Genomic DNA, 12,992 nt, shown 5'->3' on the forward strand with positions numbered 1-12,992 from the left:
TCCAAAGTTGAAGCACATGAAAATACATCTCGCTTCTGAAATATCTGGATGTCAAGTAACATGGTTCTGTTCAAATTGAAGTAGCTGAAATCAATTATCGATGCTGATTTGGAGCCCAGTTTCCATGGGAAGGGAGTTTGTGCAGCACCTGGGGCCACAAGCTGGAAAATACCCGGTGCTGCCAACAATCAAGTGTTGACTGCTGGGATGTTAAAGAAACCTTGACAAGGTACGGAGTTCGACTGACTCTACGCAGTGATAGGTAATGAGGAGTGTCTCACAGTCTGCAATGGAAATATATGTCCCATATTGCAAACATTTAATCTCAGCAGTTGTCCTTTTGGAACAGACTGCAATGTTACGAACGTATTCCTCACCTGGCAACTGCAACCCTTTTGCTGCTGGTAGGATGGATGTGGTTTGCTCCTGAGGCATTGGGGCTTCTTTGGGCTCCCTTGCCTTTGTGACTCAGTCCAGAACAGCTACAGACTCACAAAATTATTGGTTCTGTTTATGGCGATCACTTGTTGGTGTCTCTGTTGTGTTATCTGTGGAAGTACTAATTTCCATTGCTATTTTGGAATCATAGAAAAGTTTAGGTTGGAAGGGACCTTAATGATCATCTAGTTCCAACACCCCGTGTGATGGGCAGGGACATGTCCCTCTAGATCAGGCTGCCCATGGCCCCATCCAACCTGGCCTTGAACACCTCCAGGGATGGGGCAGCCACAACTTCCCTGGGCAACCTGTTCCAGGCTAAGTTTGGCAAAATGATGTGTCTTCTGGTCCTGTTTCAGCTGAACATTTAAGAAGATACTTCCATATAAGTTGTGCTTAGTTCCAGATCTCATCTATAAAGGGCTCTACAGTGCCACTATATTGCTTTAAGAATCAATCTGATCTCGTAGTTGTGAATATTGTTCTTCTCATACAATGACACTTATTTTGGGTGTGCACCGTAATTAGATTGGACTTAATTATATTTATATAAAATTATACCCTTAATGGGGGAAGTTAGAACAAAATGACCATAAACCATTGTTAAGGAGAGATCTTAATGCCTTATTGGTTTATCTTTCCTTTTGAAAGAAAATTAAGCTTCACACTGAAAACATTTTATCTGAGAGCAGAAAATAATGCAAATAATACAGCTTCTTACACAACACTTATTCAAAGAAATGTAAGATGTTAAGAGGCTAAATCTTCAGTACAATAAAAAGCAGATTCATTATTCATGTTTCAAACCAATAAAAAAGGAGATAGATTATTGGCACGCGCTGTTATTTTTTCAGACCTTCTAGCGAAAGCCTAAGTAGAACATTACTAATTCACTAATTTGCGCTTTCACTCGTAGAAAACAAATAGACCTATTGCCAATCGTTTTTATTATGTTCAATGTTTATCAAACTAATCTTGGATTTGAGCAGTATTCGAATGACTCAAAGAACACGACGTAATTGTTTATATTTATTTTTTGTGTATTTTTTGCTAGATGGGTCCAAGCAAACGTGGTACCTGTGCAAGTTGTCTGTCCTGTAAAACCCAACCAAACGCCATATGCTCTGTGCAGAAACACACTCAGTCAGTGGTAGAAAAGAATCACAGAATCACAGAATCACAAGGTTGGAAAGGACCCATTGGATCATCGAGTCCAACCATTCCTAGCACTCCCTAAACCATGTCCCTCAGCACTTCATCCACCCGTTCCTTAAACACCTCCAGGGAAGGTGACTCGACCCCCTCCCTGGGCAGCTGTTCCAGTGCCTGATGACTCTTACTGTGAAGAATTTTTTTCTGATATCCAACCTGAACCTCCCCTGACGGAGCTTCAGGCCATTCCCTCTTGTCCTGTCCCCTGTCCCTTGAGAGAAGAGGCCAGCTCCCTCCTCTCCACAACCTCCTTTCAGGTAGTTGTAGAGAGTAATAAGGTCTCCCCTCAGCCTCCTCTTCTCCAGGCTAAACAACCCCAGCTCTCTCAGCCGCTCCTCGTCAGACTTGTTCTCCAGCCCTTCACCAGCTTCGTTGCTCTTCTCTGGACACGCTCCAGAGCCTCAACATCCTTCTTGTGGTGAGGGGCCCAGAACTGAACACAGTATTCAAGGTGCGGTCTCACCAGTGCTGAGTACAGAGGGAGAATAACCTCCCTGGACCTGCTGGTGACCCCATTTCTGATCCAAGCCAAGATGCCGTTGGCCTTCTTGGCCACCTGGGCACACTGCTGGCTCATGTTCAGTCGGCTGTCAACCAGCACCCCCAGGTCCTTCTCTTCCATACAGCTCTCCAGCCATTCTTTCCCCAGTCTGTTATGTCTCAGGCGTGCATCAGGCAGTCAAGTCTGTGCTCAACACCGTAACATCCAGTGTGTCCCTTCACCTTTGTGTTTTTTTGTCCGAACGGCTCAGGGCTGGGTCCTGCTTTTGGGCCACAACAACCCCGTGCAGTGCTCCAGGCTTGGGGAACAGTGGCTGGAAAGCTGCCTGGTGGAAAAGGACCCATGGGTGTTGGTTGACAGCAGCTGAGCATGAGCCGGCAGTGGCCCCGGTGGCCGAGAAGGCCGACAGTCCAGAGGAGGGAAGGGAGCTGGGGAAGGGGATGGAGAACAAGGGTTATGAAAGGCAGTGGAGGGACAGTGGAGATTGTTTATCCTGGAGAAAAGGAGGCTGAAGGGAGACCTTATCACCCTCAATAGCTTCCTGAAAGGTTGCGGGGAGGTAAGTGCTGGTCTCTTCTCCCAAGTAACATGTGATAGGAAGAGAGGAAGTGGCCTCACATTGTGTGAGGGGAGAGTTAGATTGGATATTAGGAAAAATGTCTTTACTGACAGAGCGGTGAAGCCCTGGCAGAGGCTGCCCAGGGCAGTGGAGGAGTCTCCACCCCTGGAGTTGTTCAGAAAGCATGTAGATCATAGAATCACCAGGTTGGAAAGGACCCAGTGGATCATCGAGTCCAACCATTCATAACACTCCCTTAAACCATGTCCTAAGCACTTCATCCACCCGTTCCTTAAACACCTCCAGGGAAGGCGACTCGACCACCTCCCTGGGCAGCCTCTGCCAGTGCCCAGTGACTCCTTCCATGAAGAATTTTTGTCTGATATCCAGCCTGAACCTCCCCTGGTGGAGCTTCAGGCCATTCCCCCTTCTCCTGTCCTCCACTACTTGGGAGAAGAGCCCAGCTCCCTCCTCTGCACAACCTCCTTTCAGGTAGTTGTAGAGAGCAATAAGGTCTCCCCTCAGCCTCAGGTTAGTAGGTGCAGTGGGGTTGGACTGGATGATCTTACAGGTCTTTTGCAGCCTCAATGATGACATGATTCTAAGAGTATTTTTTTTTAGCGATACATCTTACTAAGCTGATCAGTATCTCAGTAGTAGTGGAAGTTTCCACAAACCGAATAAATACACAACTTATACTAAAATACGTTGAGGGGAGCTCTTCCAGAAAATAAATAAGGTGTTATAATTGGCTACTTTTCCAGTAACGTGCTCTGATACATAAATTACAAGGACTTGAGTCAAATAAGCATTTTAATCCTGTGGGTAAGGCTTGAAGTTTCGCAACCTTTTTCTTCTGCATTTATAGAACCCTCTTTCAAGGACTGTGATTATTTGACTGTTATCTAATTTCACTGCAGAGCAGAAACCTGACTGGAGCTTTGCTTTCTGCTGGGTAATTATAAATTTATTAGGGGAGTTTTGACCAAATGTCCCTCACTATTAGACTTCGCTGAATCTGAAGTTCAAGCTATTAGACTTCATTTGATGTAATGCAGTGCCCTCTTTTTCTGTTCTGCGTGTGCTTTTTGTACTTTCTGTGTTCTCAGGTGTGTTCAATTTTCCCTTTCTGGGTATTGTTTGCCAAAGAGGCTATTTCATGTCGTAGAAATAGGACAAAGTAATTTTTAGAACAGCAAAATATGTAAGGAGGCAAGGTCCCTGGGGATGAAATAAATTTCCACCGCAAGACAACAGAATAGCTTTCCTGTTCTGTTTGGGTGTTGCTGTAGACTGAGGAGCTTGTTAACAGCACACAAAGGCATAAGCGGTAGGGAGAGTGTGTGCTGGCTGTGGAGGTGACACCACAGAGTGAGAAAAGACCTTGTTTGTATTTTGGCTTGGAGGAACCTGTGGACCTGGACAGGCTGGATCAAGGATCTGAGACCAATTGCATGAGGTTCAACAAGACTAAGTGGCAGGTCCTGCACTCGGGTCATGACAACCCCATGCAACACTACATGGAGAGCTGCCTGGAGGAGAAGAACCTCGGGTGTTGGTTGGCAGTCAGCTGAACGTGGGCCAGCAAGGTGCCCAGGTGGCCTAGAAGGTCAACAACATCCTGGCCTGCATTAGGAGACAGCGTGGCCAGCAGGAGCAAGGAAGTGAATGCGCCTCTGTACTTGGCCTCACCTCGAATCCTGTGTTCAGTTTTGGACCCCTCACTACAAGAAGGACATTGAGGGTCTGGAGCACGTCCAGAGAAGGCCAATGGTGCTGATGAAGTGGTTAGAACACAAGCCTTGTGACGAGTGGCTGAGGGAGCTAAGGTTGTTTAGTCTGGAGAAAAGGAGACTGGGGTAAGACCTTAACAGTCTCTACAACTACCTAAAAGAAGGTTGTGTTGAGGTGGGCATTGGTCCCTTCTCCCAGCTAGCCAGTGACAGGACAAGGGGAGGTGGCTTCAAAATGCACCAGGGGAGATTTAGGCTGGATATTAGGAGGAATTTCGTTACTGAAAGGGTTGTCAAGCACTGACAGAGGCTGCCCAGGGAGGTGGTGGAGTCACCATCCCTGGAGGGGTTTGAAAAATGAATAGATGTCGTACTTGGGGACATGGTCTAGTGGTGCACTTAGCAGGGCTGGATCGATTATTAGACTTGATGATCTTAGAGGTCTTTTCAGAAAGAAACCATTCTGTGATTCAGATTCTGTGGAGGCTTTACAGACAAGCTCATGGACACACTGTGATGGGTTTGTGTTTGACCCATGTTCATGGTGTAAGAAGGTTTTAACACTTATATGGTGCTTGCAGGATTGAACCCTAAAATAGGTGGGACTGCACTGGGCTGGGCAGCACCCAGTGTGCTCAGACCGCATAAATGAGATCCAGAGTTAAGGGCCAGTCTTTCTTCTGGGGTTTTGCTGAAAGGGAAGGCTCACAATGTGTTAGACAAAGCTGGTCTAGACCGCAGACTTACCTGAACGTGTAGTTGCATCCTAGGTGAGCGCAGAAGCCTGCCCTGTGTGTGGTGTGCAAGGTGTTCCTTCTCCAAGCAGTGCCAGAAAGGAGTTGTGGTGATAGTTCCCACTTGCAACACTGTGATATCTGTTCACCTGCTAAATCCCCGGGGGTTTGTTACTGATGTCAGTAGGAGGGCTGTAAGGATTCTATTAAAGGAACATTGTTCATGCTCGGTTCAGCTCCTGAGAAGTAAGGAGAGAAGAACTTTGCAGCTGCACCTTTCAAAGCTTAGCAAGGAAGACAAAAAAAATCTATTACTGTTGACTTATATCTTTTTAATTAAAAGAAAGAATTTGATCCATTTCTCTGTGGTTGAAGAGTGTGACTTCCAAGTTCTCATCTTTCTCAAGGAGGTCTAAGGAAAGGATGTAACAGTATTTTATTGCAGTCTTGTAAACCTGCTGAGTCAGATGAGTAATGTTTGTTTATATCCCTAGAAAACACCAATAAAATATTTATATCGTGTTTAGGGTTCTTTCTTCCTTGGCCAAGCCTTCCTAGTTGCTAAGGCTTCGCTTTGCTTTTGGCAGAAGGATGAGGAAGGGAAAGAGTTGCGCCCTTGAACTTAGAAGGTAAGTCCGTGCTGCTTCAGAGATCACTTTCCTTTTACATGCTCAATTTACTGCGCACTAGACCAAAAGTGTGAGCTGTCAGGTTCCTGTGGTGATAAACCCGGACCTAATCCTGCTCCTGCTGACATCGGTGGCCAACCTTGTGTCGCTTTCAGTGGGAGCAGGAGTCGCACACCGTGCTCGTGTGATTCAGCCAGCCTTACCTGGCCGAGCTCAAAGCAGCCTCTGATGTGAGCGTAGCAGGAAGGTTTGATACTTAATCCTGCTTCTGCTCACTGTGAATGTAAAAAGTGTAAAATTATCTGAAGCCAACAATAGAAATGGATTTCACATGATTCAGTAACTCAGGAGTAACTCTGCAAACTGACACTTCATAGAACCATAGAATGGTTTGGGTTGAAAGGGAACTTAAAGCCCATCCAGTCCCATCTGCTGCCATGGGCAGGGACGCCTCCCACTGGATCAGGGGCTTCAAGCCCCATCCAACCTGGCCTTGAACACCTCCAGGGATGGGGCAGCTACCACTGCTCTGGGCGACCTGTGCCAGGGCCTCCCCACCCTCATCGTGAAGAATTTCTTCCTAACGTCTAATCTAAATCTTCCCCCTTCCAATTTAAAGCCATTCCCCCTCATCCTATCACTCCAGGCCCTTGTAAAAGCCCCTCCCCAGCTTTACTGGAGCCCCTTTCAGCACTGGAGGCTGCTCTAAGGTCTTCCTGGAGCCCTGTCTTCTCCAGGCTGAACAACCCCAACTCTCTCAGCCTGTCCTCACACAGGAGGTGCTTCAGCCCTTGGACCGTCTTTGTGGCCTTCTCTGGACCCATTCCAACAGTTCCTTATTCTTCTTATGTTTGGGATTCCAGAACTGGACACAGGGCTCCAGGTGGGGTCTCACGAGAGAGGAGTAGAGGTTGAGAATCCCCTCCCTCAACCTGCTGGCCGCTGGGGATTGCTCTTTGTTTTGCAGAGCACACAGAGTATGAAAATTAAAACGGTCCACGTGTGCTGATTATGAAGATAAATGACACAGAGATGGATTTGATTTCTATTTTCTTTCTAAATATTTATAAATACGGGAGAAGAGATGTTTACATTTTCATCAAAACAGTAGTAGCATCTCCTTGAGAACTGCGTTTCAAAATGTCAACAACCAGTTTGAAAGAGGGCACAAATGAATGTTCACAGTTTGAAGAGACCTTCATTTTATTGAAGATAAGTTATAATTGAACAAAGTGGCTGATATTGACGGCACCGTACTGGCACACAGCTTTTCAGAGACAAATGTTCTTTCTATAGAGGAAGTGTCCCCACATGTCAATGTCTTAGAAAATGTGTTAGACTTAGTGAAATAATGGGTCAAGGAAAAAAAATATCATTGTTATAAATGATGGTAGGCACTTTTAACTGAAATACTGGTAGTTTTGCATTCTTGACATGAGTAATTGGATGTGTCATATGTGAAGCTACCTAGACATAAAATAGAGGTCGTAAAATGTAAAGACATGATAGGATGCGTTTATAACAGCATAAACTAAACTGGCATTTTAATGTCTTAAGCCAGCCCATTTGCTATACTGGCCCATTGATCTTGGCTGGCAAAGTTCTGCGCTTAATTTAAACACGTTTTGGAGATAAAGCCACATAATGGGGAAGCGATAGGGTTTGTTTTTGTTAGAAGTTTTCGCCTTTTAACTGTTACAATTATATCACTGTAGCGCGATTGCAGGCTGGTTGTTGTGTGACCTTACAAAACTTCCTCAAAAATCACAGAATCATGGAATGTTTTGGACTAGAAGGGACCTCAAAGATCATGCAGTTCCAACCCCCTGCCATAGACAGGGACACCTCCCATTGAACTGGGTTCCTCAAAGCCCCATCCAACCTGGCCTGGAACCCCTCCAGGGATGGGGCAGCCACTGCTGCTCTGGGCAACCTGGGCCAGGGCCTCCCCACCCTCACAGGAAAACATTTCTTCCTAAGGTCTCATCTAAATCTCCCCTTTTGCAGCTTAAGCCCTTTTCCCCTCATCCTGTTCCTGCCCTCCCTGATCAAGAGCCCCTCTCCATCTTTCCTGGAACCCCTTTCCTGGAAGCTGCTCACAGATCTCCTCCGAGCCTTCTCTTCTCCAGGCTGAACAACCCCAACTCCCTCAGCCTGTCCTCATAGCAGAGGTTCTCCAGCCCTTGCACCATCTTTGTGGCCTTCTCTGGACTCGCTCCAACAGCTCTGTGTCCTCCCTGTGCTGAGGGCTCCAGAACTGGACCCAGGGCTTCAGGTGGGTTCTCATGAGAGCAGAGGAGGAGCATCGCCTCCCTCACCCTGCTGCTCCCACTGCTTTGGATGCAGCCCAGGACGCAGTTGCCATTCTGGGCTTTGAGCACATGTTGCCAGCTGATGTTGAGCTTCTCTTCCACCAGCACCCCAAGTCCTTCTCCTCAGGGCTGCTCTCAATCCATTCTCCACCCGGCCTGTGTTGGTTCTTGGGTGCAGAACCTTGTGTTTGTGTCCACCGTCATAGCCGGTGACTTTGTGGTGTGATTTCCCTTGGCGTTTTACCTGCTAGTGATTGCAGGTCACGTGGAATAATGTCATTCAATAGACTTGAGAAAGAGTTTAGTTTGGTATTCGTTCCCTGGGATGATCTCAGAGAGCAGTTGTTGGGAAAGAGAGTACGGTTTGAGAGTGTTTGTGCATTTAATGTATTCCTTTGAAAGGTGTGTAAAAAGGTGTCTGGTAGAGGCTCTGACTCAGATGTACGTGCGTAAAGTCTCATTAGTTTTGACTGGCTGTACAGGTGCTTTTAATTATCATGCTTGAAATGAGACTTAATATGGCACAGCAATAAAATAAGTAACTATGACTACCTAACTAATCACTGAAATGATATCCCTCCCCACCCGCCGAATTTTTCCAACTCGAGCTGAGCATAAAAACCACACGCTTTAAAATACAAATCAAAGCAGGAGGCAGAGCTTGTCGTGTTTCCATCAGATCGCTAGTAAGCAGTTGTTATGTGTTTTTAAAAAGCACTTTTAAATAGAAGAAGAATTAGCACCGTGTAATCTCACCTGTCGCTCTGATTCGTTGTGTGTCTTCGGAAATGAGTACCGAGCGCAGTTTGTCCAAGCTTTGTGCCCTGTATAGCCCTCAGCAATAAATATGTACTGGGCCATTGTAAAACGTTCCCACCAGGATGTGCCAACTTGTTGCTCGTGTTGAGTTTTAACTCCATCTCTGCAGAGAGGGAAGTATATGGGTAAGAGGAATCTATTCTCTATCAGTATTCTCTTTTTAGTTATATAAATATCTCACTAGTGCGTTATTTGGCTGCTGTCGTACGTTAGTGCAGAGCTGGCAGCCTCTTAATACTCGGCGAAGTCTTATGGAAGTGGAAACGTCTCCTATCTTCTGCGGTTTTACTGAAAGCCCTTTTGAATTTGAATGAACCATTCTGGAATGCAGTTCTCAAAAGAGACGTCTTTAAAAATTGAGCATGTAGAATTTTCCCGTCCCCGTTGAGCCAGTGATATCGATTAATAGTATGATTCATTTAAACACCGGCGTTCATGGTATAGGTGTGATTCTTCTAACAGTCTGTCTGTGTTTGCTTGGACCGGTTAAGAAAAATCGAAACCTGATGAGATAAAGGTTGATTTATTGATGGATGTTGTAACCTTACCTGGATTTAAGGGAAGGGGAAATGACTTTGTCGAGAAAATGAGAACACTGAGGATAATTAGTTATGAGTCAAGAAAATGTGTTAACTGATGGTTTACACTGAGAAAATAGTAATAAACCAGGTAAAGGGTGAGGGTTGGAATCGATGTCTGAGATGAGGTTCAGAATGCAACCATCAAAGTACTGAACTGCTGAGCAGTATTTCTACCACGAGGACCTCTTTCTCTGTCTCTGAACGTAGGCAACAAGAGCGCTGCAAATGCCTAAGCTGCTGTTCGTAGCTGATTCCCTCTCTCTTCTGAACCAAAACATTCGGAGACAATGAATCCATGAGGCTGTGTTCAGAATCAAAAAAAAAATTAGTTAATAAATGTTGCTATAGATTTATTCTAGTGGAGATAAGCTAGAACTACTGGACAGAAATACAAGCTCCCGTGGAAATCGGAGTGATATTCTACCATTCATATATGGTACCTTCATTTTTGTGTGGAAAAAAGTACATCTAAATAAAATGTTCCCCCTTCTGACCAAAAGATAGCTTGTATCCAAGAGAATCTCACTGAAATTATATCCCAGCTGGAAGGAAAGATGAGTTTATTTCATGTAGCAGTTGGAGGTTCTTAGAAATATCAGTCAGTTACTAGAGTGGTAAATTAAATCTTGAGAGCCAGAGCTCGCTCATCAGTACACAGTGATACGGAAGAGGCAAGGAGAGGGACAGACAACTGCATCGTGTCTGGGTGTTTGTGCTCTTGATGGAAAAGTACAAATCATTTCCTTCCCTTCTGCTGCTGTCATGGTCCATCACTTCAGTCCATTTTCACCTTGCGAAGGAATTCTGAATGGCCCTTCCTGCTTTGGCACCTAATTAATCTCTCACAAGCCTGTTCTTGCAGCCTGGCTGCCTGGGATGGTCCGTCTCTTATGTCAGTGACTCACAAACGAAATATGCTTTTTTTCCTTTACTTTCCTTCCTTTTCCTCTGTTTTTTTCACCCCAAGCCCCATCAAGCAGCTTGAAGATGTAGTTCCCCCTCCCCGCCTTCGAAAAGGACGTGTGCGCATCCTGTTACTACAGGTAAATATCTCCTTTTCCTCTAGAATAGTATCACCCTGTGTAAATTTTTCTCTGTTTTCAAAACTAGTAAGTGCCCGCAAAAGTGCCCAGAAGGGTTTTGCTGGTCAGAAACTCTTTATCCTCTCCAAGTCTTGCAGCGGAATAGGCAAGCAGAAATCATTGGCCGCTTTTAACAAGTGGCATACCTGTAGACAAATAAAAGTATATGATTTGAGGTGAAGACGGCACATTCTGTGGTGTAAAGCATTGCCATGAGACTGTGAAACAAAAAGATATTGTATTGTAGTTACTTTATTGTTATATATCAAGTGATCGTGAATATCCGATATCTTGTTGCGCCACGCTCTAACAGCCACAATACTTTATGACCAGTTTGAAATGAGTCCTTGTGATAAAATAGCACATGCAGTCTATATAAGAGATAATACTGAATGGGATAATGCATTATCTGTAAGAGAAGGACATAGATTCTGTGAAATGATATCAGTCGAATCAGATACTCCTTTGAAATATATTTCCTGGATAATATTTCTACTCAGAAAGAACTTATCTTGCTTCTGCGGGGACAGGCTTCGTGTTCAGCTCAGCACAACATGTGCATTCCAGTCTGGGGAACAAAAGGGAGTTAGAATAGGGCTGAGAAGTCGCTGTGTTAGATCAGAGATCGGGGCAGTGTCCTTCAAAGCCCTTCAGATCTGCTGCAGCCGATCTTCTGTGCTGCGGATACAAAACCTGCAAGAGCTCTGAGACTTCTTCTGGTGACACACGGGCAGGAAGAAGAGAAAAACAACCCCCCCACATCTTTAATTCCCCCTGCTGACAGCTTCCTTAATAAATACTGTAAGAAATTTCTCAGTTAAGAGCCACCCAGTAATCTAATTTGCGAGCCCCGATGATATATTCAGCAGCCAGCTCTGGGGAGGTGTTGCTGCTGTCAGAATCACATGAGTGGGGAATAAAATCCAGAGCCCTCGCTGAAAGCTGCAATAATTTATGATGAGTTGTTGCTTTTTATTTTTTCATGCTATTTTTGACTCAGCTGAACAAAGAACTGCTTCCGTCTTTACATTGATGAGGTTTTACCACAGCGTGCTCACCTACCCGTGTGTTCTCACAGGATTCAACAACATAAACACTGCGAATTCATGAAGTTTCACGTACATCTAAAGAACTCATGGGCAGAGATTCGTATCAGCACGAGTGACTCTTGCATACAGCCAAAATGAATGGTGATTGTCTCTTCATTTCAGTTATCTCCCCATCTTGTCTTGTTTGCATAGGAGTTAAGCCTTTGCCATTCTGTTCTGTTTGAATAGTCTCTCTCAGCTTTCATAGATTGGTTTGGGTTGGAGGGGACCTTAAAGCCCATCCACTTCCACCTCCTGCCGTGGGCAGGGACACCTCCCGCTGGATCAGGCTGCTCAAAGCCTCATCCAACCTGGCCTTGATTTGTTTGTTACCTTCTGTGTTGTCCTGGGGAGGCATTCTGGGGCTCTTCCTCCTCTTCCGCTGGACTCTAGTTTAAGGAATGTTCTCTGGCATACACGCAGAAGACAAAAGAGAAGCCAAAGAGCTTTTATAAAATTGTAGCTATATAGCCAACTTCAGGTTGTTTTGCGAGATAACTCTTTCTCTGCTGGAGTGTTGTAGTGGTTGTGTCTCTATCCCTGACAACAGACAAAGCTTCCGGTTTTGTGTTCTCTCTGTATCAGATTCGTCCCCTGAGCTGAGAAGGATCAGCAGTGTTGTCTCAGAATGAACTCACTGAAAGATAAGAAAACAAACCATACACAAAACAAAACCTTCTAGGGTACTACTTCGTAGCTGATCAGCTGGGAGAAGGTGGGATAGCTGGAAGTCTTTAGCTTTGAAAGAACTTCCAGAACCATGCCATGGATTAATTCCATGTGAGGCATGGTAAAGACCTTCACGCGTGGGGTTTATTTCTCTTCCCTCACATCTGGTTTAGGAACTTACAGTTTATAGTAGCTACTGGTGGGGCTCATCTGTAGTCAGAGACCTCTTCTTCAGGGAGAAGGTCTCTTGGCTCTCCACAGTGACAAGACTTTACCTTCAGAGAAGAACTCCCAGACATTACTTAATTTCTGTAAGTCTTTCTGCAGACCTTCAGAAGAAAGCGAGGCTGCCGGTACCCTCTGGCTTTCTTCGTGGTGCGTGTTGGCATGGGGCTATAGATCTCTTAGACCCTCTGTAAACAAGAAGAAGATACTTTTAAAAAGGAAATGATGTCTGCAGTGAAATACTCCCTATCCTACATTTTTGTCTGTGTTCCTTCTAAATTCTACATCAAACAGTGTTTTTGAGGATGCCCCCAGGAAAATTAAAGTGGTGCTTTGATTGTTTATCCTTATAACTCCATCTTTTAAAGCCCACTTCTCCTTTTCTTTTGACCTTCTTGCTATAGCCTTC

At 45.1% G+C, this 12,992-nt stretch overlaps 1 protein-coding gene across 2 annotated transcripts in view; it reads left to right on the top strand.

Moving 5' to 3' along the window:
• LOC128852503 (sperm-associated antigen 16 protein-like) overlaps positions 1–12,992 on the top strand; it is a 254,316-nt gene that overhangs the window by 212,097 nt on the left and 29,227 nt on the right. The window lies entirely within an intron of this gene.

This window comes from Cuculus canorus, chromosome 6, assembly GCF_017976375.1.
Source record: "Cuculus canorus isolate bCucCan1 chromosome 6, bCucCan1.pri, whole genome shotgun sequence".
Lineage (NCBI taxonomy): Eukaryota > Metazoa > Chordata > Aves > Cuculiformes > Cuculidae > Cuculus > Cuculus canorus.